At 38.9% G+C, this 25,792-nt stretch overlaps 3 long non-coding RNA genes across 3 annotated transcripts; all 3 read right to left on the bottom strand.

The window, feature by feature from the left end:
- Positions 1-3,900: 3,900 nt before the first annotated feature.
- Positions 3,901-4,375, bottom strand: LOC109154934. The gene is made up of 3 exons (XR_002049818.1): positions 4,251-4,375; positions 4,051-4,155; positions 3,901-3,958 (listed from the first exon to the last, which is right to left on the bottom strand). It is a non-coding gene; the product is annotated as an uncharacterized LOC109154934 (long non-coding RNA).
- A 1,188-nt stretch (positions 4,376-5,563) lies between these two features.
- On the bottom strand, positions 5,564-24,039 carry LOC109154933. The gene is made up of 3 exons (XR_002049817.1): positions 23,961-24,039; positions 7,191-7,194; positions 5,564-5,574 (listed from the first exon to the last, which is right to left on the bottom strand). It is a non-coding gene; the product is annotated as an uncharacterized LOC109154933 (long non-coding RNA).
- A 119-nt stretch (positions 24,040-24,158) lies between these two features.
- Positions 24,159-25,526, bottom strand: LOC109154935. The gene is made up of 3 exons (XR_002049819.1): positions 25,492-25,526; positions 25,292-25,396; positions 24,159-24,216 (listed from the first exon to the last, which is right to left on the bottom strand). It is a non-coding gene; the product is annotated as an uncharacterized LOC109154935 (long non-coding RNA).
- Between the last annotated feature and the right edge of the window lie 266 nt (positions 25,527-25,792).

The following is a 25,792-nucleotide window of genomic DNA, read 5'->3' as shown; positions in this document are numbered from 1 at the left end:
TCAGCCATCTGTAGATGAGAATCAAAATCTAAAAACAAGAAGATATGTGAGTATTCATGTTAGTGAAACCAAAAAGTTGGCTCGCTCCCTCACTATTCTCAGCTCACGGGTAAGAGATGGATCATATGGCTCTTGGGGATCACTACACACTCTTACAAACACACACTCCTCTCGTGTATCACTCCAGGTGGCTAATACTCTCACAAGCCTTTTTCCGAAAAGGAAAATTTCTAGTCCGGAACTCAAGTTGATATGGATTCAACCTCAAAGTTCAAGAAAATGCACCTTGGAAAACTTCACAAGCCTTTGAGAGTAAGGGTGTATCCCGAGGTAGGTAATAAAATTGAGAGCAAGAAGCAAAGAAAAAGGACAATACAAGCAAAGAAACTAAGCAAGATTTGAAAGAAAAAGGGAAGCAAAGAAAGAAGTATGACAGAAAGATATGCAGGACCAATATCAGAAGATAGACACAAATAGAATGTAATAGGGGTTTAAGTGTACCACAACCAAATAGGAATATATCAAGAAATCCTTCCAACCTTATACTTTCCTCTTCCTTTCCTCCCAAAATTCTCCTTCCAACCAGATTCTTTCCCCAACCTTATTCTTCTTCTTTATTGCTTTCTCTTTTTTTTTTTTGTTTTTTTTTTCAACTTTCTATATTTTTTTAAAATTTTTTTTGATAAGTAACCCCCAAATAACTACTGTAAATATCAACAAAAATTTCGGACCAAGAAGGATCCACACAACCCCTTCAAAATAGAATCAAGAATTTCAAGAATCACCCAGAAAAACAGTAACGCTGCCTTGACTTTGAAGATCAATATCTCAATGACCAGAATGAATTAGATAGTACATAATATATCAAACGAAAGCCCCAGAAGATATATATAACATATCAAAATTTCATATAAATCGGACAAGTGGATCTCGAGATATAGTTCATTCTTTGAAACTGGTCACAAAACGCGGAAATCTGGACAGGGTATGATTGCGTCGTTATTTTGAGTAAATGTGCTTTGGAAATAGGTAAGGGTGAGATGGGGTTGTTTTCTTGACAGAATTTATGGTAATATGGTGCTTAGGAGGTGTGAGGTCTCGTTGATATAGGACGGGAAAAAGGGAAAATTGTTTCGGGATTGTTTTTCAAGAAACTAGAAAACATGTATCAAGATTCAAGAACACAATCAAGAATGCAAAGGAAATTTTTTTAGGGTTTTTTAATGAATAAGACAAGAAAAAAAAAAGAAGTATGTAAGATAAGAATGAGATAAACCTAGGCTCTGAATACCAAATTGATATGAGCCTAATCCAAGATTCAAATAAGATGGAGTATTGTCCCAAGAGTGCTCTCAAAGTAAAGATAGAGATGGATCAAAATACCTTAAACCTCAAGAGAAACCCTTTGTCTCGAATCCTCAAAGACTTGGAAGAATCCCATGTAGCTTCAAGTACCTTGATGTTGCAATCTTCAATCAACTAGAGTCGGATCTAGTTTCCTTCGATTCAAGAACGAGTCCACGAACCTAAATCTAAGGTTGAAGAAAGTAAGATTGATTCGAGTCCACGAATCAATTTGCTAGTCGAGTCCACGACTAGCCACTAATTGAGTCCACAATTAGCCATAAGGTTTCTTACACAAGTGTAAAGAAAAACTTAAGAATTTTATTGAATTAAAGCCTGTTTCAAACTGATATGGATGTGCCCTATTTATAGGTATAGGGCAGCATTGTAATCTAAATACAATGGGAAAAAGAGTCCTAAACCTAATCTAGAAAACAAGTAAATAGAGTTTTATTTAGACAAGGATTTAAGGAATCCTTTCTAAATACAACTAGTGTTTTCTCTTTTATGCCAAACAATTTAAATTAATGATGACCAAAAATAATAGGGCTGATTTGGGCCTAATTTAATCACCAAAATCAGCACTTAAACAATTATAAAAAACCTTGAAATCTTCTTCATCTTTTGCAAATGGGCTTGACTTGGATTTCCACCATCTTTGAATATAACCAATGAAGAGTTGTCTTAATCGTTTGGACTTGGGCCTTGTGATTGGCCCAATTGGTACTCTTGATGGATCTTCATTATGTTGGGCCGCATCATCCTCACCTTCTTGAAAATGATTCGACCTCGAATCTTGTAAGCATTGTCTTTGATCCATGATATCACTTGAAATGGGCCACTATAATACTTTCCTCTATCGAATGGAATTATTATTGGGCCTTCTTGTTTCTTCCACCAATGATTCTTTAAGGATGTAGTTTTGAGTCTTGTGATGAGCCCACTATAGACCCTTATTGGATTCCATGTGTACTGGTTCTTATTAAAGAGGATGGATAGTGATACTTTCCTTAAATGATTCTTGGGGAGATTGTGGGGGTGCTAGAAAATTACTTGGGCACAAAATACCAAAGAAAGATAAAATCACCCAAAATAGAACAATGATTAACCAAATAAAGGATATAAATATCATAAGGCAATATAACTTGGGTTGCCTCCCAAGAAGCGCTATTTTTAACGTCGTATGCTCGACATTACCTCAATCCTTCAAGGAGGGTTAAACAACTTTGGCCGCCAAACCTTCTGCATTGAAGATAACCTTGATTTTTTTCTTTCACCTTGGGTTGCTAGGCGGCTTTAGAGAGCTCCAATTATGCATTTTGATTATCATCGAGGGGTTTACCTCCTTTGCTTGAATCCATCTTTCAAAATCCCTTGACTCTCAACTTTTTCTTCTTAAGCTTAGTGGATTTAGAAAGTGTGTCATCTCCCATTTCATGTACTTCATCAATGTCAAACAAGTTCGACAAAGTTCCCTTAACAATTGATTCCTCACTTGCATCCACTACTACATAGCAGGCTTTTAACGTCGGCTAAATTCCGAAGTTGTTCTGGGCTACGTTGTATATATTATATATAACGTCGGCTATTTAAATACCCGACGTTATATATATTTTTTAATTTAATTAATAAATACCTACAACGTCGGCAAATTGGTATTAGCCGACGTTGTAATATTTTTTTTTAAAATACTATATAACGTTGGCTAATACCAATTAGCCGACGTTGTAGGTATTTTATTTTTTTCAAAAAATTATATACAACATTGGCTAATACTAATTGGCCGACGTTGTAAGGTTTTAATTTTTTTTGTAAACATATTACAACGTCGGTTAATACTAATTACCCGACGTTGTAAAGTGTTTATTTTATTTTTAATATATATACAACGTCGGCTAATAATAAATAGCCGACGTTGTATGTTTTTTTAATATACAGTTTATTTGTCCATTTATACCCAAAAACCTGCTCAAATTACTCACAACCACAACCACAACCAAAACCTACTCAATTTCTCACAACCACAACCAAAACCTGCTCAATTATTGCACCACAACCACATCAAAATATGTAGAATCTAATATTTATAATGAAACAAGTAATAAATCTCACAATTTGATACTAATTAATAATACAAGTTAACATTATCAAAACCTAATATCAATTTGTTCAATTTACATACTTAACCATACATCAACAAAGAAGTCGGCCCATACGTCTCTTACTTGATCAATTTCATGTTGAATGTAGCTCGATCCACGAACTCTCTCAACAATCTACAAAGTTGATAATTATTAAATAATTAGTAAGCTAGCATTTTTAAAATTAGAAAAAGAAAGGTATTATATTAAATTACATGTCTTATCCATTCCTGCACATGCTTCTTTGGAAAGAATTTCAAGCATGTATTTCATCACATAATATCCACATGCCGTACTTCCAACTTGTAGAGCACACTACATTTGAATTAAATTACATTTAAAATCTTATTTAATAAAAAACAATAAAAAAACATGTAGTTTTACAAATGTATAAAATACTTACCAAAACTTTTATCCATTTTGGTGAACGAGTTGATCCATTGCTTCTCAACAACTTTGCTGAATTGACACACCTAAAATTATAAGATATTAGTATACACAAATACTTTATGACATCATGCATACTTTATTAATTATTAATATTAATACTTATAAGTTCACATACTTTTCAACAATATCTTTGATGTCATCACGTGGCTGGCCTCCAATTGAATCAAACCAATAGATTTCATTAAGTTGAGGACAAATTGCCATCAACATCCAATGGTCACTACAAATCAATAATGTATTAGTTGTAAGTAAATATAATATATAATAAAAATGTATTATATATAAGTTATTTTATTTGAAACAATTAAAACTTACTTTAAAATATATGGCGCTAGATAGCATTGTTTTTGGCCATATTGCATGGTGACGTTGATATACCCTGTCCGCTCATCTATAGTATTCGAAACTGGTTGAATGAAATGTGGATCTAAGAAGCCATATGTGGTTTTTGATGCCAAATCAAATTTGTCATAAAGACCCCTATTCAAAAATACAATCAATCATATATATTAGTAATATAATAGATGAAATGAAAAATTAAAAATATTATATAAACCAATATAAGTAAAGAACTTAATTATTACCTTATAAAGAACTGCAATATGAAAACATCTAACATCTCCATCCTTAAGAAACGCATAATCTCCGACGGGTCAAGTTGTAAGGGATAGTCAACATCTCCCACAATACCACGCTCCATCTTTATCACAACATTATCATCAAGTTTGCGAACAATTTTATATACCTTTAGACATCGAGGACTCAAAGAAGTCGGACCAGCTATAGTGAGATCAACAGAAGGTCGTTGCACGCCGGAATCATAAGTCATTTGTACCTGTTCAATATAAGTAACAATTACTATTTTAAAAAAAAGTAAATTAAACACTATTTTAAAATACAAAAATTTTGAAAATACATACCTCATCAGCTTCGGTATACAACTCAACCAACTTCTTTGGCAAAATAATAAAGTTGTGCAGTGCATCTCTTAACAGTTGAACCTCATCGGTAGGGAAGGGTACCTTTGCACTTGACACGAGAATTTCAGTCACGGTGACCTTCACTTGATCCACATGTATTTGTATCCCGTGAACCCTTTCGGCCTAGTAAACTGTCCCACGTGCAACTTTACGTCTAATGGGATCTTCCAAATACAATTCACATCTTGCTCCTAACTGCATGAATTCATATTAAGAAATAGCTAAAATGTTTTTAATAAATAATAATAAGATTAGTTATAAATGATTACTTACGGCCGGTAAATCAACAAAAGGGTCTGGAGAACTTGCTTTTTCACTATGACCATGTGGTTGGACAACTACACGCATGTCTTCCTCATGCCTTGATGGTACATGTTGAGCCGCTGGAGTCTTCATACTACTAATTTCATCCCTCATCTCTTAAATGGCTGCTTGTAAGGATGTTTCATATTGCTCTCTTTGAATTGCTAACGCCCCAGCAACTACTATCTTAATCATATCTTTTACTTCTGGTGTAGACTGGCTTTGACGACGTTTTGCAGGACCAAAGTAGCTTTTTAAGCCATGTGCTCTACCCACGGCTCTAACACGTCCGCAATGCTCATTTGTACCTATGGCATTAGACAATATATCTTGTCTACCGGACTCAACAAACTCTCCTTGAGAAGCTTGCAATGATAGCAAATCCTAACATATAAAAACAATATTTAATAATGATTACTAGCTATCTTAATAATGTAGAAAATTTTAACATATTACTTACAATATTTTCCACGACCATTCTAGTCGCTTCGTTGTTGATATTTCCTGATTTGTTCATTCTTGCCCTCTTCCACTTTTCATGTCTAGCTGGCGGAGATGGAGGAGAAACTATTGACGATGGATCTGAACTTGCAGCTTCTTCTTGTTCATTCATCTTCTCATCCATCATAATCTTCTCCAATCTCTTATAGCCTCCTCGGGCTAAATGATGTGGATGAACATTCTTACTTTGTATCTCTTGATGTTTCTTTCTTGATTCCTACACAAAAAGAAAACATTAAGTAATAATATATCTTTAATATATTTGAGTTAATAAATAATTGATAGAAAAATAATAATATATACCTTAAACTCTGCAGGTTTACGAAGCTCCAAGTACTTTTTCCATGTATTTGGATCAACGAATGTGTATTTTTTACATGGAGTATTGTTTATTGGGTCTTCATTATTTAATATGAAGTCTCTGTTCAATCTACTTTTAAAATCTCTCCACCGTTCACCCGCATATTTCATCAAAGAATCCTTCAGATCCGCATCAGTGGGAATATCATAAACGCTCTGCAAGACAAGATTATTTATTAGAAACAAATTAAATACAATTAATTCAAAAGTTTTATAAATAAGTTGCATACCACGATATCATCCCACACCAACGCTTTACTCTCTTCTGGGACCACTTTCCAATTTTTATATGTGATAGGAACTTTGCTCCATGCAATCAGCGCAAAATAACTTTTGAATTGGGCGCTCCCTGCTCCAACAGCTTCGTGTTTACTATCAAATTAAACCATCAATTTCTTGTTTGTGTCACCACGCCTAGAAATTAATTTTGTCATAACGGAGGCACCCCTCTTCTTAGCTTTGGTATCAGTACCTTTAGCTTGAGTGGTACTATCAATAGGGGGTCATTTGATGAATCCATATGCCTGTTTAGCCAAGAAATTATTAGTGAATTGACAAAAGAATAATATATACATAAATATAACTGTAAATATTTAGATATAGTAAACACAAGAAGAAGTTAAAGCATTACAAATAATAATCAATTCTCCCATAGCCCTTCATGATGATCATCCTGTGATGCATGCACTTCATCTATCTCATTATCTATAATAACTGGTAATAAACTTGAAGAAAAAGGTGGTATTTCCTCAATCTCATAACTAACATCTTCATTCCCTTCACCAGTAATTTGTCTCTTTCCATGAAGAACAACAGACCATTTTTTATCACTAGGATCAGTAACATAAAATACTTGTTTTGTTTGATATGCCATTATGACTTGCTCATTTTTGTGACCTTCCCTTTTCAAATCGACAAGTGTAAACCATAACTCATCTGCTTTAACATCGTGTTTACTATCTACCCATTTACATCGGAACATCGGCACTCTGAACTGAACATAATCAACCTTCCATATTTCTTCAATCACACCATAATATGAAAATTCTGCAATGATCGGATTTTTATCTTTCGAACTACTGAAGTGCACTGAATTTGCAACCAAAGAAACTCCACTTTTTTGCATAGTGCTCTTTTCATCTTGTTTTTTTGTATAAAAAGAAAATCCATTTATATCATATCCAGTATAACATATAACTTGCATACAAGGACCATGAGCTAACCATCTTACTGTTTCAGAATAGTTAGTAGCACGCAGAACTTTATTTTTGAACCAACTAATAAAAGTACGATTATGTTTGCTCACAATCCACATGTCTGTCTTTCTTGGATTTTGCTCTTTAATCAATGCCTTGTGCTCATCTAAATATGGATCGACTTCACTTGTACTATGCAAGATGTACAAATGTGCTTGCTCAATATCTTCACGAGGCATACTAGCTACTTTGCATCCTCGAGTACCTTTCCCAGCACTTCTTCCTTCATGTCGATACTTAGAAAGACCAATAGCTTCTACCCCCGCCAAATATTCAGTACAAAATTCAGTTACCTCCTCAGCAATATAGCTTTCAACAATAGATGCTTCTGGTCGATACCGGTTCCTCACATAACCTTTTAAGACTTTCATGTACTGTTCAAATGGGTACATCAACCTCAAATAAGCAGGACCGCACTGTCTGATCTCTCGCACCAGATGTACAACCAAATGAACCATGACATCAAAAAATGACGGTGGAAAATACATCTCCAACTGACACAATGTAACAATAATGCCATTTTGCAATTCATCTAGTTTGTCTGGATCAATCACTTTTCCACAGATAGCATTGAAAAAGAAACAAAACCTTATAATAGTATTATGCAATTCATCTAGTTTGTCTTGATCTGCATGCCATGTTAAGTTTGCAATAGAACAAGAAAGACTAACCCGAAACCCCCCTTACCCTTAAGAACCCTCGGCAAGGATTAGGAGTCAAGACCTAGGGGTTTGACCCACTAAACCGACTAGGTCCAGACTTCTGGACATCCGAGGGGAACGTGCACGGAAACCATCACGAGAATTCCCCTGGAAGCCATAGAGGCGAAGGGGACTTCGACACGGGAAGAGAAGATCAAACGAAAATCTTAGAATCAAACAAAGCCAAGGAAAAGGGATCACCAGTTCGACTGCACGCCACAACCAAGCCCCAAACAGGCATAATCACTCGAAGCCAAGAGTCCTTAGCCCCTTTCCCTCCCCTTGCCAATCAAGTACCATTTCGTTAAAGAATCCGTCTTATCACTCCAAACCTCGCTCTTGATCCCTCATTACAGACAAACCCGTACAAGGTGGCAACCTTCCTTCCTGTATTACGACCTTGAGACATCGACCCTATCTGCCCCTCGACTTTGAAACCTAGCCCTTGCACTTCTTACACCCCTTTAAACCCAGACCAAGAAAACATAGATATATATATATGTATGTATATCTACCTCTAGAACTCGTGCTTAAGGATCAATGAACATTGTACGATGGGTCATCCTATGTATCCAAGTCCCTTTTATTGTGCACAAGGGCATGGGACTTGTCAGGACATGAATCTGTGCATTTTTGGGGTCTTTCCCAAAGGAATTGACTATTCCTAGTCACTTTCCCGCGGGTCCCCAACGGGTCCTTGACGGGACCTTGGCGGGTCCTTGGCAGGAGCTTGGCAGGCGGACGACCGCCCACCTCGCGCCCACTGGTACAATGTGCTGATTTCTTAACCCCTCATTTTATTGATTTGTGGCGCACTTGTGTGCCTTGATTGAGGAATGTGAGTCTTGGGTAAGGAACCATGGACCACCCAAACATAGTGTCCTACGTAAAAGACCTTGACGCACGAGACACCATCGGGAAATCACAATCAATTACATTGCACGAGTAATTGAAATCGGATCCTACGATACAACCGACTAGGGATGTTTGGCGTAAAGGATTGCGCAAACCAAGGAAGCGAGTTGGGAACTCGTACTAAGAACCCACGAAAACCTTAAAAGTCAAAATGCTAAGGAGGGACCGGGACTCCTCCAAACCATGGACATCGTTCGAGCAAATCAGAGGACTCCTTACAAGTTGTATGGAATCAAGAACTACGTAGCCCATGGTGCTAAGCAAAAGGGTGAAGAACACATTCGCGCCAAGACTTCAAGGGTCATTAAGGACCCACAAGGAAATGAGGTGACTCGTAAAGTCGCCGAGTCATCCCACAACGAGATTTGGTAACCGACTGCGCTTTAAAAGAAAAAGGGCACGCAAGGACACCTTCATCATTAAAAATAACACAAACAGGGCACAACAATGCCGAACCTCGGGTAAGACATGAAGTCTTGCTAAGAATTTCATCTACTAAAGAGGAGATGAAATTCAATAAGAAGAGAAATTCAACCCAAAGTCCATCGACTCCCAAGAGACTTTGGGAAGAATTTGGGAAGTGCGCCCTAAGAGATTGGCTTGGTTGACCCAACTCGGTCAAGACCTTGGGCGCATTAAAGAAGTAAGTGTTGAATCACCACGGGAAATTCCCTCAAGAAAGAAGAGAAGGATGAAACCTTAGCCTGGGAAGCAAGGTCTAACAAGGATCTTAAAGTCAAGCAAGCACCAACACCAAGGAAGGAGGATCATCAGCTCGTCGGCGCATCGTGTTCAAAGCATCTAACCAGATTATTCACTTGGGATCGAGAAACCTTAACCCATCCTAGCCGAATTCCTTTCCCTCCCTCGGAAAATCGGCCCCTTCCTTATTTCAAAACCCTTTCTACCCTTCAGACCTCATTCTCAATCCCATGTTTTAACGATTCCATACAAGTGGCAACCTCACAACCTAAGTTGCAACCTCGAAAACTTGATTCTAATTCCTGATTTCACCGTGTCCTCAAGTTTGAAACCCACTCTCTTAGCCCTGTAAACCTAATCGTTCCCAAAAACCCAACACACATAGGCGTGCAAGTATACAATTTCCCTGTGGAATACATTCTCTATAGGACCACGGTTCTTCTCTTGACTCGTTAACCCTGTAATGATTTCCAAGCTTCGGGGACAAAGCTTCTCGTAAGGGGGGGAGAGTGTAACACCCCGTGTTACGGCCTTCAATCCCGGATTAATTATTTAATTAATCCCGTTAATAATAATTAAATATGATTTAATTATGTTAGGTTTACCTTTAATTAATTAGTAAGGTCCACCATGAACCGTGGACCCTTGCCCGAATAAGAATCTTAAGCCTGTTAGGAATAAATGAAGTAGGCCTTTTACTATTCAGATTATGATTAGGATCCTCTTTAATTAATATGGTCCACTATGGACCATGGACCCTTATCCCTAAAACAAGCCCTAGCCCTATAAGGAATAGAATTAGTAAACCCATACCATTCAGGCCCTAACTAGGAGTCTTAAATATATAAATAGGGAACTTAGGAGGCACCTAGAATCCCCACCACAATAAATCTCTCACCACCCAAAGAGTTCCAAGAATCCCCTTAGGAGAAATCAAGAAATCAAGAAAGCTTAAAGAAAGATCCTTCATAGCCAAGGAATTAATTAAGGCTAAGAGGTAACCCATGTCTCAACAAAACCTATTTTCATAGTTATGATTCCCCCTTAGGGTTTCCCCATATTATTGTATATTGCGGATTCGTGATGATATTATTGATGATTGATGTGATGATCCCATGGGGGATCTTGGTAATCTTGATATTGGGAGATTCTCGATAGTTGTGGTGTTCTTGATGATTATATGGAGCTCTTGATGATTATATGATGTTCTTGATAGTTGTGTGTTGTTCTTGATGCTTACGTGTTATTCTTACCGAATCTTGCAATTAGAAGACGAACCGTATTCTTGTTGATATAAAAGTGACTAGAACCCTAGGTTGTATCGTATGATATTATTCTTGGTTTATCGGGTGGGGAAATTGCATGTTTGGGTGTTGATTATGTTTAGAAAAGCATGATAGGTTATGTGCCGTTCGTTTCTCGTATTTGATCCGTTAATTGTCTACGTGTTGTCGTTAATTGCGTTGTAAAGTGTCTAAGCATGGTTTCGGGTCCCACAATGGTTCCCGGGGCGAAATTGTGTGATAAGAGTCAGTGGGGGGTAGGTGGGGGGGTAGGGGACCCGCCACCTACCCACGGCCGGAAAACACATCTCCGGCAGCGGGCGGGCAGCTGCCCGCCAGCGACCCGCTGCCCGGAACAGTAATGCCCGGCGGGCAGCCGGCGGGTGGCCCCCCACCCACCGGCTACCCGCTGGAAAATTATCCCCCTCGGGATCTCGGCTTCCCCGTTTGATGTTTCCCCGTCCCCCGTGGTGTCCCAACGGACTCCGTTAATCGTGCCTTTGTCTAGTTTGATATTTCGGGTACCGTTCGTAGGTTTATGAGTCTATTATATTGCATGCTAGTTGAATTGGTATCCCGTTGAATTGACCTAGGTGGAAGAAGTATGAACCCCTTAGGACTATTCCTAGTATGTGATGGATCACGCATAGGTTTTGTTATACGTTTTCTCCCCCTTCCCAATGTGTTAATGTGGGTTGCATGTACTTGCTATGTGTTATGTGTGCATGTAACCCCGAGTTGGTTAAGATCAATCGGGCTATACGGGCAGTTGGGTGGGTGAGAACCATATCGGCTGTTAACCAGGCTGGTAGAGACCGGTCAGGTATATAAATATTATATAGGACTAAGTTCCACTATACGGGCAGTCGGATGGGCTGAGAACCATACCGGCTGTTAACCAGGCTGGTAGAGACCGGTCAGGTATATAAATATTATATAGGACAAAGGTCCACTATACGGGCAGTTGAATGGGCTGAGAACCATCCCAACTATTAACCAGGCTGGTAAAGACCGGTCAGGCATATAAATATTATGTAGGACAAAGGTCCATCAGTCGGTTGCGATCGGCTCCTCCGTAATGTGAGACGGGGCAGGGTGCTGCGGGGCCGTGTCAGAGCTCTATGCGCTGACCCTCATGTATGGAGGAGTTGTGTTTATGAGTATATTGGGGGATGTGACTAAGGGGTTTATGCTGGGGATTGTTTATGTTGGGTGGTGATTATTAATTGTGCTTATCTTTATCTGTCTTGCCTGTTGTGGATCATATATGCTGGTTATAACTGTTGCTTGTGTCTAGCCTTATCTGTCGAGTCATTCCCGGTTTTAAAAGCTAGAGTCTCGTAGGATATATCTTCATGCTTCGAAAGGACTTTTCGTATATCTATATATATATCTCTATATGTAATGTATTTCAACGCGTTGGAGTGGGTTACCAGCATCTCTCGCTGAACAGATATATTTGGCTTTCAGGCACAGAAGATTAAGTCACTGGAGTGCGCTAGAACTTAGAAGTAGATAGTTTCCCTTTTGGCCTGCGTGCCACGTTTACGTGTTTATGCTTTGAGGATATTAGTTAGTTAGCCTGTGCACTTGGGTTCTCTAGCCCAGGTGTGGCATAGCACCCCGAACGCTTGTATTTATATCTTGGGATTTAATAAGATTCTACCTTTATTATAAGTTTTAAATATCTTGAAAATCTGGGGTGTTACACAAAGTGTTGGAGTTTGGTACCTGAAAGAAGGAACTTTCGATCTCGTTAGATATTCGGATGCCGACTTTGCTGGATGCCGAATTGATTGTAAAAGCACCTCAGGAACCTGCCAGTTCCTAGGAGGAAGACTTGTGTCTTGGTTTAGTAAAAAGCAACATTCCATTGCTACCAGCACGGCTGAGGCCGAATATATAGCAGCTGGAAGTTGGTGTGCTCAAATTCTTTGGATGACTCATCAGTTAAAGGATTATGGCATAAATGCACGGGAAGTGAGCATCAAGTGTGACAACACTAGTGCAATTGCCATCATGCACAATCCTGTTCTACACTGACGAACTAAACACATTGATATTAAGTACCATTTTATTCGTGATCATGTTGAGAGAAAAGATATATCTCTTGATTATGTCAATACTGATGATCAACTTGCAGATATTTTCACAAAACCCTTGAGTGAAGCTTGATTCTCTTCTCCAAGACATGAAATCGGGATGATTGAAATGGCATAAGACTTGCGAATCAAATCTGCAAAGATTCTCACAATATTCTTACAAAATCTCCTCGATACTCTCATCATAAAGATTTGATCCATTCTCACACGCAAGATCTCTATAAAAAGAGAGAACATATTGTCACCAAATCCACACCAACTCATCTTTTGTAAGAAATCTAGTCTTTATCTTTGATTGTGCAGGTATGAGTACAGGGAGTGAATCGAAAACGACAATCACAGAAAAGAGGAATGATGAGACTGAAATCTTCCAAGATCCTCTAGTTGATGATGAGGCATTAAACAAATTTCTAGCATGTTCACAACATATCCAAAATCTCCTGTGTGACCAAACGGAGCAAGAATCACGTGAATCATTTCACTCTATTGGCAACTCCATAGGATATGCAAAGGAGGACAGCGTGCTGGAAAGAAGCGATAGCTTTGATTACTCACCATCAAGCTCTCCTCCAAAACTGCCCTCACCACTTAAGTCTACAGCAAGCAGCAAGAAGAAAATGACCTAAGAATTACTCTGGGTCACTATGATAAGCTGTGGATCTATCTATAATGAATAAAATATGATCAAGGCTGTCACGAAATTTGTTGATCACTTTCCACGAAACCTAGTGACGTCATCTATAATATTTTAAACAGATTTGCACGCAATCTCTACTTCTATAAATTGAAACCTCCTTCCATGAATTTTTACTCACACAATCAGTCCATTAGTAAGTAAAACTTTGCAGGTATGGATAAGGGCAAAGGAAGGATGGACAAGGCAGAGAGACAATCCATTCGGCGTGATCATCATCTTCAAGAAGCAAGCAAACTGACAAGTGCCACAATAACAAAATTAGTGGAAGATGGTGATAGGGTCCATGTAACGTTCACCATGCCAAACTCGGCCACCCTGAAAGAAAGAAAAAATCAGGACAAAGTTGTCAACGAATCTCTGGCCACGAAAGACAAATGTCTGGCACAGGCAACACAGCTGGCAAACGAAAGGAAGATGGTTATGAACAATGATAACATGCACTCATCTCACACACCCACCTTTCGTTGGAATCCAATTTCTGAGGCTTCACAAAAGAGTGAAAAGTCTTATGAAGATTACACTCTAGTTCACTCTCAGTCACCAACCAACTCAACTACGCCCACTCTCTCTGTAACACCCCGTGTTATGAACCCTAAGATCAATTAAATCATTTGACCAATTACCCAAAAGAAAGAATTAGATCACAATAATTAATTAGGAAGGCCCACTATAGTCCACGGGCCCTTATCCCTAAACCCAATCCTTAGTCCCAAAAGAAATAGAACTAGCAAGCCCATAATATTAGTTCCTAACTAGGACACCTAAATATATAAATAGGGGACTTAAGAGGCACCTAGAACCCTCCCCACAAGATTAACGCCCCACCACCCCAAAAAGAGCTCCAAGAATCCCCTTTGGAGAAATCAAGAAAGCAAGAAAGCTTAAAGAAAGACCCTTCATAGCCAAGGAATTAATTAAGGCTAAGAGGTAACCCATGTCTCAACAAAACCTATTTTCATAGTTATGATTTCCCCAGTAGGATTTCCCCGTATTATTGTGTATTGATGATTTGTGATGTTATTATTGATGATTGATGGGATAATTCCCTGGGTGATCTTGATATCGGGAGATTCTTGATAATTATGGTGTTCTTAACGATTATGTGGAGTTCTTCATGATTATATGTTGCTCTTGATAATTGTATGGCGTTCTTGATGCTTATGTGTTATTTGTATCGAATCTGGTAATTAGAAGACGAACCGTATTCTTGTTGATGTAAAAGTGATTAGAACCCTAGGTTGTATCGTATGATATTATTCTTGGTGTATCGGGTGGGGAAATCGCATGTTTGGGTGTCAATTATGTTTAGAAAAGCATGATAGGTTATGTGTCGTACGTTTCTCGTATTTGATCCGTTGATTGTCTACGTGTTGATCGTTAATTGCGTTGTAAAGTGTCTAAGCATGGTTTCGGGTTCCACAACGGTTCCCGGGGCGTTTTGTGTATAAAGAGTCAGTGGGGGTAGGTGGGGGGGTAGGGGACCCGCCACCTACCCGCGGTCAAAAGAGGGCAGTCCCGGCAGCGGGCAGCCGGCGGGCGGGCAGCTGCCCGTCGGCGACCCGCTGCCCGGAACAGTGTTACCGGCGGGTGGCCCCCCCACCCACCGGCTACCCGCTGGAAATTCCCATTCGGGACCCCGGCCTCCCCGTTTGATGTTTCCCCGATCCCCGTGGTGTCCCAACGGACTCCGTCTATCGTGCCTATGTCTAGTTGGATATTTCGGGTACCGTACGTAGGTTGTATGAGTCTTATATATTGCATGCTAGTTGAATTGGTATCCCGTTAACCTAGGTGGAAGAAGCATGAACCCCTTAGGATTATTCTTAGTATGTGAAGGATCACGCATAGGTTTTGTTATACGTTTTCTCCCCCTACCCAATGTGTTAATGTGGGTTGCATGTGCTTGCTATGTGTTATGTGTGCATGGTACCCCAATTCGGTTGCGATCGGATTGGTTATTCCTGAGCTGCGGTTCAGAAGCTGGCTGCGGTCAGATTTACACTCTTGGGCTGCGGTCTACCGTTTGGTTGCGATCAAATGTTTCCACATGAGCTGCGGTTCATACTTTCCTGGCTGCGGTCAGATGACATTCTCTTGGGTTGCGGTCCACTGTTTGGTTGCGATCAAACGTTATGATGAGCTGCGGTTCATCGGTCGGTTGCGATCGACCCCTCCGTGTTGCGATACGGGGCAGGGTGCTGCGGGGCCGTGTCAGAGCTATATGCGCTGACCCTCATGTATGGGCATGCGATTGGTACTGTGGCGCCAACAAAGTGTGTTATGTGTTGAGATATGGATGAGTTGTGATTATGAGTATCTTGGGGGTTGTGACTATGGGATTTATGTTGGGGATTGTTTACGTTGGGTTATGATTATTAATGGTGCTCAGCTTTATCTATCTTGCCTATTGTGGATTGTATAAGCTTGTTATAACTGTTGCTTGTGTCTAGCCTTATCTGTCGAGTCATCCCCGGATTTAAAAGCTAGAGTTCGTAGGATATATCTTCATGCTCAAAATGGTTTTCGTATATCTATATATATCTCTATATGTAATGTATTTCAACGCGTTGGAGTGGGTTACCAGCATCTCTCGCTGAACAGATATATTTGGCTTTCAGGCACAGAAGAATAAGTCACTGGAGCGCGCTAGAACTTGGAACGTAGAAGTAGATAGCTTCCCTCTCGGCCTGCGTGCCATGCTTATGCATTTACATTATTGAGGATATTAGTTAGTTAGCCTGTGCACCTGAGTTCTCTAGCTCAGGTGTGGCATAGCACCCCGTACTCTTGTATTATGTTTTGGGATTTAATGAGATTTCACCCTTATTTTATAAGTCTTAAATGTCTTGAAAATCTGGGGTGTTACACTCTCCCTAGAGGAACTGGACGAATATGCGAACAAGGCAAATTTGCCTGACGTGACTGATGAGTTGACTCGTATGGAGCTTCACGTGCCTTATCATTTTCTTTAAACAATGTTTGTTTTATCTGTATGGCTTGGAGTACCTCTGCACGATTCCTTTCAATGAAACTATCTATCTTTGTTGGCTTTACTAATTGCTCTTTTGACCTTGAATCTTTAATGTCAGACTATCTCTTTTGGGTCAAAAAGGGAATTATGTCATAAAGCATTATCTCTTAATCGTCTCAAAAATGACAATGAATAACCTTTGGATAAAACATTAATCCTCATCTAAAATTGATATAAAAGGAGGACATTGGTTTTGCTCAAATGCATCCCTCTCTTCACCAATGGCTCCTAAAGTTTCAATCACCAAGAAAGTATCAAGAAAAACCCGAGCTCATCCAGAAGAGGGTGAATAAGGAAATCATGATCCCGGCAATAATCCTATTAATCCTCTGAATATTTCATCCGACTCAGAAAGTTAGGATTTTAATGAACTCATCAAAAGAGATGCTGATGAAGATGCCAAATCTTTTGATCCCAATGAGGAACCCCCTCTAATTGTCAGAAAGGGCTTCTTGACACTGGAATCCTGGAACGATCTCACTATGGACAGAGATCTTAGGGACTTCTATCGAAGATATGATTGCAAAACTGAACTTGTGGGTTACATTGAAGGAGAATCTGATGAGGAAATTCATCCTGACGATGGACCATCTCGTCCAAAAATCCCTACATCAAAGAAAGTTCCTACGGTCACCAAGGGCGAAACCAGTAAAACGAAGAAAGGAAAGGGAAAGAAATGAAAGTTTCATTGTTTTGTGTTCAATAATCGTCCTTAAATTATGTATTTCTTTTCATCTATGTCTCGTGCTTTTAATTAATGAAGATTTTCTGGCATAGATCTCTGACTGTCTGATATTTGCATACCTTGGAATCATCTCACTGACCCTGAAATTATGATATTCTTGAAAATTTCCATTCAAAGTCTTCTACGACATTAATGGTCAGTTGAAGAAATACATGGTCATTAATTACAGCATTGAATGCTGTGGGTAGTTTCACATCGATATCTCTTCTCGATCTACCTATAAAAATTTTGATTCTCCATAAGCTTATCCTCATTAGGCTCTTTGTCTAGCAACACATTTTTTTTTTCAACTACTAATGGTGGATCTTGAAGTTGTTTATCACTTCTAGTAGTGATAACATTGATTTGTTCCCTAGGATTTTCAGAATATGCTGGAAGCTAGCCAATAGCTTTGTTGCTAGATGGTGAAGCTTGGGTTACAATTTGATTTTCAAGCATCTTGTTATGAGCAGCCACTTGATCAACTTTGGCATTCAAATTTTGATTATATAGCTTGAAACAAATCCTCCAAACTTCGCCCCTTAAGTGCATCAAATGTGGGTCTTGGTGGATGAGATTGATTTCCATGAAACCCAAATTGGCTAGGCCCTCCTTGATGGCCTTGATAACTTGCTTGACCATGATATCTTTGATTTGGTCTCCACTGTTGCTGAGTCCCTTGATACTTTCCCTTGTAACCCTGTTGACTTTGAAAACCGGGAGGTGACCCTCTAGCAACACTCGTAGTGTGACACCCCAAAAATCCACATTCAATCCATGGATTAATTGAGTAATTAATCCTATTTTATTTGAGGAATTAATTCCTAAAATCCTGATTTTTAATACTCAAGGACTAGAATTTGACTAGTCAACCTTAAAGTTGTGCTTGTACCTTGAGCTTTGAGGGGAGTTCCCTTGTTACTTACACTTTCTAAGGGTTAGTAAGGGTATTCTTGCCTTTTCACCAAGAGTTAGTATTGTAACCTAACCTAGAAGACTTCTTCATTTCATTCCCTACAATTCTTAGAAATTAGCTCTACCTTCTCTCTAGAAAAGAAGTGTAGCTTATTCTCCAAGCCAAGTTGAGACCCTTTTCAAGATTCCAAGGTTCAACCTTTCACCTATTTGGGCATCTACGAGGGTAAGATCTAAGTTCATCTTGTGTTTTTGGTTCCATCTTAGTTGTCTTTTTCTTAAAGGTAGGATCTTTATGATCTTTTGGTTGATCTTGAAGTGGGTTTGGAAAGTAAGCCTTGTGGAGAGCTTGTTGTGGTGTAAAGTGAAGTCTTTTGGTCTACAAGAGGTAACCCATGCGCTACAAAACCTATTTTTCTTACCTATATGTGATTTCTTGGACTCCACATGTGTTTTGCTATGAAATGTGAGGGTTTATGCATTTGTCTTGTGATATTGCATATCTAGAGCTTGTGTTTAGGGTTCCTTTGTGCCATTGCTTGGCATTTTCCATGATTCAAGTCATTTTGTTGTGTTGGGTGAGATTTGCCATGTTTTGGACTTGAATTTCTGTTTGGAGAAGAAAATCCCCGAAGGGATCTTTTTGCACAGGAGAATGTACCCGCGGGCGGAACGGCGGGGAGAGCCCTACCCGCCGCCCACCCGTCGGTACAAAGGCTTGTGGGTAGTGTACCCGCGGGCGGAACCACAGGTAGGGGCCTACCCGTGGGTCCACTCGCGGGGAACACTGTGGTGTTCGTTCGGGATTTGTTCCCCGTTATTTGTTTGACTCGGTATTTAGTATTTTGGCTTCCTGTTGTTCTTTTGTGGAACTATTTGAGTGTCTTCTTGATGTTTCGTATGTCTAGAACTATATGGTAGGTATCCATGTAGGACTTTGGTGCCTTGAATCGTGCTAAGTGTTCAACATTGGGTTTCGTTGGACCAAGAGGTGTCTTGTGTGTTCCTCGGAACTATCTTGAGTTTCCCCGTTGATAAGCATGCTAGTTTGTTGTCTTAATGCTAGCGTGTGTGTGGTTTGTACCTTCCGTTTGGTTGATGATAACTTGTGTTATTCATCGTTGTTGTTGTTGGGTTGTGACCCGTTCCTTGATTGAGTATGTTTCATACCTTCGTTGTGATCCGTCGTTTGACTCTCGTTGAGTTGTGGTGCGTGTGTGGCTTTACCTGGATTGCACGATTAGTGGTATGGGACACTAGTCACCAAGGTATTGCAGCGGTCCTCGTGGCGGCCGTGACGTGATTATGGAGTTGTGGCCTGAGTGATGGGTCCACGTTTTTGGGGGATAACATGTGTTATCCGGGCATGTGTTGCCGTGAACTAGTGGTCTTGTTGGTGGTCGTTGGTGGGGGACGATGGTCCCAGGGGAATAAGGTTGGACTAAGAAGTACAGGGGTCCTGGAGGTAATGGTTGGAAAGAAGATACAAGGTTGGGGGTAGCCAAAAGGTTGGAACAAGGCATAAGGAAGGCATACCAACTCGTGATGGGTGATGTTGCGAGGGCTTGTAAAGCCGGCGTTGTGTGTTCTTCTCTCGTGACGTGTGTAGTCACGGAGGCATGTGTTGCATTGGCATGTGTTGCCGTTAGGTGAGTCTTTATTCTTTGTGTGTGGTTAACCTTTGTGGTTTGGGATGTGTTCCCGTGTTATCTTTGAGAGTGATGAGTCCTGTGTTGACTGTTGATCTTGGTTTTGACTTATATATATGTATTCCGTTTCGAAAATGGTTTTTATGACTTATATCTATCTATATATGATACTTAACGGTATTGGTGGGTTATCAGCATTATTCGCTGATCGGGCGTCGTCCCATGTTTATCTTTGTATCTTTCAGGTGATGTTTAGACGAGCGCGATGTCTAGTGCCTGGTAGCTTAGTACCTTTATTCCTGTTTTGTGGCCTGTGTGCCCATGTAGTTGTAGACTGATGTTTTGGGATAGAGGTATACACTTGCAGATTGTTTGCCGTAGCGTTTACCGTGTTTGGTAGACGTGGCGTGACACCCCGTTCGGATTTCTTTTATCCAGTTTCGTTTTATCTTCCGTTGTGCTAGTTTTGTTGTTTAATCTGCATGTGTTAAGGCTTTTATATAGGTCTTGTTTGGGGGGGGGGGTGTTACACGTAGGATTAACAACCCCTAATGGGTTGCTCCAAGAAAAGCCAAGATGAGTATTGCCATGATTTTGATTTTGGAACCCTCCTTAATATTGCCTTGAAGATCTCCCAGAACCAATATGATCAACATGTTCCATAATCGTACCATGTGAACCCTGTGAGCTTTGTGAACCGGTCTCAAGAATATAGCAATCAACTAAAGCATGACCACCATCACATATCTCACAACAAATAGAAGAAGCATGAATGGGATAAGGTGGTACCAGTGATGGTGTAGAGGTAGAAACTGGCATGTGAGTAGGAATCGGATGGGTAGTGATTACCGGTGGTTGAGTCTGATTTTGAGTAAGCTTATGAACCATATGCACCACAGAATCCAACTTAGCAGCCAAAGCAGAACTTTGATCAATCTCATATAGAGCTGTCAAAACGGGCCAGCCCGGCCCATATGGGCTGGCCCGTCTCGGGTTCAACTGGAAACGGAAAACGGGCCAGCCCGACCCATATGGGCTGGCCCGTCTCGGGTTCAACTGGAAACGGGACGGGACGGTGTACCACCTTATCCCATTCATGCTTCTTCTATTTGTTGTGAGATATGTGGTGGTGGTCATGCTTTAGTTGATTGCTATATTCTTGAGACCGGTTCACAAAGCTCACAGGGCCAGTGATGGTGTAGAGGTAGAAACTGGCACATGAGTAGGAATCGGATGGGTAGTGATTACCGGTGGTTGAGTCTGATTTTGAGTAAGCTTATGAACCATGTGCACCACAGAATCTAACTTAGCAGCCAAAGCAGAACTTTGATCAATCTCATATAGAGTTGTCAAAACGGGCCAGCCCGGCCCGCCCGGCCCATATGGGCTGGCCCGTCTCGGGTTCAACTGGAAACGGAAAACGGGCCAGCCCGACCCATATGGGCTGGCCCGTCTCGGGTTCAACTGGAAACGGGACGGGACGGGCCGACCCGTTTTTCCACGGGTTGGGATTTTCCTAACCCAACCCATGTAGGACGGGCCAGCCCGTCAACCCGTTTTTTTTTTTTGTATTTACATTATTAAAATATTAAAATATTTATTATTGTATAGGTTAAGAATTGAACCCATAACCTCTAAGTTAGTAGTCAAGACTATTTCCAATCAACTACATTAACCACGATAAACAAATATGTATATTTATATATATAAAAATATGTATATACACATATAACATATACACATATAAAATTAGATTTTAGTTTTTAATATGTAATTATAATTTATTTAATTTATATTTAATACTAATATATTTTACATATTATATTTTTTATTTTGTAATTATAATACTATTAAATTATAAAGTTTATAAAATATATAATTTATTACTTTATGTAATTTATATAATAAATAAACTTTAAAATTAAAATTTATATAAAGATACAATTAATTGTATTAATTAATACTTGTAATAAATGTAATATAAATTAATTATCAATTATATATTTAATAATGCTTGTGAATGATGTAAATAGATATATAATTATATTAAAATGTTTAACATGTGTTCTTAGCATAGTTAGTTTCAATATTAATAATAGCTTGATAACTTAAGTAAAAGGTCAAGGGTTCAAGTCTTGTTAGCAACAATGTTTTTAAATATTAATAAAATACCCAATTATACAACACATTTGGGGGTGGGATGGGTGGTTATACGGGCCGGCCCGTGTAACCCACGGGCCAACTCGTATAACCCGTATCTCCCACGGGTTACACGGGCCGGGTTGGAAACGGGACGGGCTGGAAATCCTCCAACCCAGCCCGTGTAAAATACGGGTTAAACAGGCCCAACCCGACGGGTTGAGCCCGTTTTGACAGCTCTAATCTCATATATCCCAGCTCCTAGCTTATGATTAGACCTCTCATTGTACCAATAAGCACTATTGGAGCAAATCTTGTCAAGCAAATTTTTAGCATCCTCGGGCTCTAGTTCCATGAAAGCACCATTTGAAGAAGAATCCACAATGACCTTGGAGTTATCAGAAAGACCCTCATAAAAAGAAACAATCAAACCCCTAATAGACATATTATGATGAGGGCATTGTCTTTGTAGATCTTTGAATATCTTCCATGCTTCATACAAAGACTCAGAAGGCATTTGTCTAAACTGTTGGATTTGTTTCTTCAACCATGAAGCTTTTGATGGTGGATAGAACTCTCTCATGAACTCATGATGCATTTGATCCCAAGTTTGGAAATGATCGGGAGGATGAGAATCAAGCCACACTTGTGCATCATCCCTAAGTGAGAATGGGAACAACCTCAAACGGATGGCATCAACTGAAACTCCATTAGCCTTCAAAGTCTTGCAAACCCTTAGAAACCGCCTCATGTGACTCGTAGGATCTTCACTCTTTGAGCCTCCAAATTGATTATTAGAAATCAAGGAAATCATTGCCGACTTTATTTCAAAGTTGTTCGCCTCCACTCCTGGGCAGTAAACACTACTACACAGCAGGCTATTAACGTCGGCTAAATAGGACCTTTAAGGTCAGTTAAATACCGACGTTGTTCTGGGCGACGTTGTATATATTATATATAACATCGGCTATTTAAATAGCCGACATTTATACATATATTTTTAATTTAATTATTAAATATCTACAACGTCGGCTAATAGCAATTAGTCGACGTTGTAATGTTTTTAATTTTTATTTAAATAGTATACAACGTTGGCTAATACCAATTAGCCGACGTTGTAGGTATTTTATTTTTTTTCAAAAAATTATATACAACATTGGCTAATACTAATTGGCCGACGTTGTAAGGTTTTAATTTTTTTTGTAAACATATTACAACGTCGGTTAATACTAATTACCCGACGTTGTAAAGTGTTTATTTTATTTTTAATATATATAAAACGTCGGCTAATAATAAATAGCCGACGTTGTATGTTTTTTTTAATATACAGTTTAAATTATTTTTTCATTTATACCCAAAAAAAAAACCTGCTCAAATTACTCACAACCACAACCACAACCAAAACCTGCTCAATTTCTCACAACCACAACCAAAACCTGCTCAATTATTGCACCACAACCACAGCAAAATATGTAGAATCTAATATTTATAATGAAACAAGTAATAAAAGTAATAAATCTCACAATTTGATACTAATTAATAATACAAGTTAACAATATCAAAACCTAATATCAATTTGTTCAATTTACGTACTTAACCATACATCAACAAAGAAGTTGGTCCATACGTCTCTTACTTGATCAATTTCTTGTTGAGTGTAGCTTGATCCACGAACTCACACAACAATCTACAAAGTTGATAATTATTAAATAATTAGTAAGCTAGCATTTTTAAAATTAGAAAGAGAAAGGTATTATATTAAATTACATGTCTTATCCATTCCCTCGCATGCTTCTTTGGAAAGAATTTCAAGCATGTATTTCATCACGTAATATCCACATACCGTACTTCCAACTTGTAGAGCACACTACATTTGAATTAAATTACATTTAAAATTTTATTTAATAAAAAAAATAAAATACATGTAGTTTTACAAATGTATAAAATGCTTACCAAAACTTTAATCCATTTTGGTGAACGAGTTGATCCATTGCTTCTCAACAACTTTGCTGAATTGACACACCTAAAATTATAAGAGATTAGTATACATAAATACTTTATGACATCATGCATACTTTACTAATTATTAATATGAGAAAATTACACTTTTGGTCCTATGACTATAGTGAGGGTGATAATTTCAGTTCGTGACTTTTAAAACTAACAAATTTAGTCCTTTAAACATGCTTTTTTTCACACATTTAGTCCTTCCGGCCAATTTGCCGGTAGATTTTGGCCGGAAAAAAACATTCATTTGTTTATTAATTTTTTAGGAGGTAAAATGGTCACTTCTGTCTGAGATTTTGGCCAACCAAATTCAAAGCCGCCGCCGCCACTGTCCAGGGGCGCCCAACACCCACCAAAGCCGCAATGCAAATCAGCTTTCCAGAGTCCCATCCTAAGCTTCTCCATAGCCATATATCTTCCCCACACTACCCAAATCTTGAGACTAAAAGCTAACACTGTGAACTAAACAAAATATACGACAAAGAAATGATCTTTAATGGCTAAATCTTTAAATTAATCCCTCCCCAGACACAAATCTGTGTCGAAATATATATTTTTCTTCACTAAAGAAATGTAGGTAGTGTGGGGGTGTATTACAGATCTATGGAAGCTCTTCTCGGGGAGTGAATAGTGGAAAGAGAGTGTTTTTGCCGGGTAATTTAAAGAATTCTAATGCATTTGTTTATTTCTGGGAATTTATGCATGTACATATATTGCAAGCTAAGTATCAGCGCCGCTTCAATTTTGTCGATGTAATTAAGGTTTTTTTTATTTTATTTGCAGGTGGTTGCCGGCGGCCTCATCGTGACGGTGATGATAATTAAGGTGGGAAAAATAAGCCACCGTTTATCCCCCAACAGAAGTGACCATTTTACCCCCCAAAAAAATTAATAAACAAATAAATGTATTTTTTCGGCCAAAATCTACCGGCAAATTGGCCGGAAGGACTAAATGTGTGAAAAAAAGCATGCTTAAAGGACTAAATTTGTTAGTTTTAAAAGTCACGAACTGAAATTACCACCATCACTATAGTCATAGGACTAAAAGTGTAATTTTCTCTTATTAATATTATTATTTATAAGTTCACATACTTTTCAACAATATCTTTGATGTCATCACGTGGCTGGCCTCCAATTGAATCAAACCAATAGATTTCATTAAGTTGAGGACAAATTGCCATCAACATCCAATGGTCACTACAAATCAATAATGTATTAGTTGTAAGTAAATATAATATATAATAGAAGTGTATTATATATAAGTTATTTTATTTGAAACAATTAAAACTTACTTTAAAATATATGGCGCTAGATAGCATTGTTTCTGTCCATATTGCATGGTGACGTTGATATACCGTTAGGAATATATTGTAAATTTTGATGAGCCGAATGTATTTTTGAAAAATCAAGTAGTCCCCAATTTTATTCTATTTGAGTCAGTTTGAGTCTACAGAGTATGGTGCACCCATATCATGCAACCCATGTACAAGTCTGGAAGATCATAATTTATTTGAAGAAGTTAAGCGGGATTATAGCTTAACACAATTATGATGCGGATAAGTCCCCAAGAACCATGCTAGAGGAGTTTGATGA

Source organism: Ipomoea nil, unplaced genomic scaffold, assembly GCF_001879475.1.
Source record: "Ipomoea nil cultivar Tokyo-kokei standard unplaced genomic scaffold, Asagao_1.1 scaffold2662, whole genome shotgun sequence".
Classification (NCBI taxonomy): domain Eukaryota; kingdom Viridiplantae; phylum Streptophyta; class Magnoliopsida; order Solanales; family Convolvulaceae; genus Ipomoea; species Ipomoea nil.
Note: the sequence above shows the minus strand (reverse complement) of the source record. Positions and strands in the feature narration are given on the sequence as shown.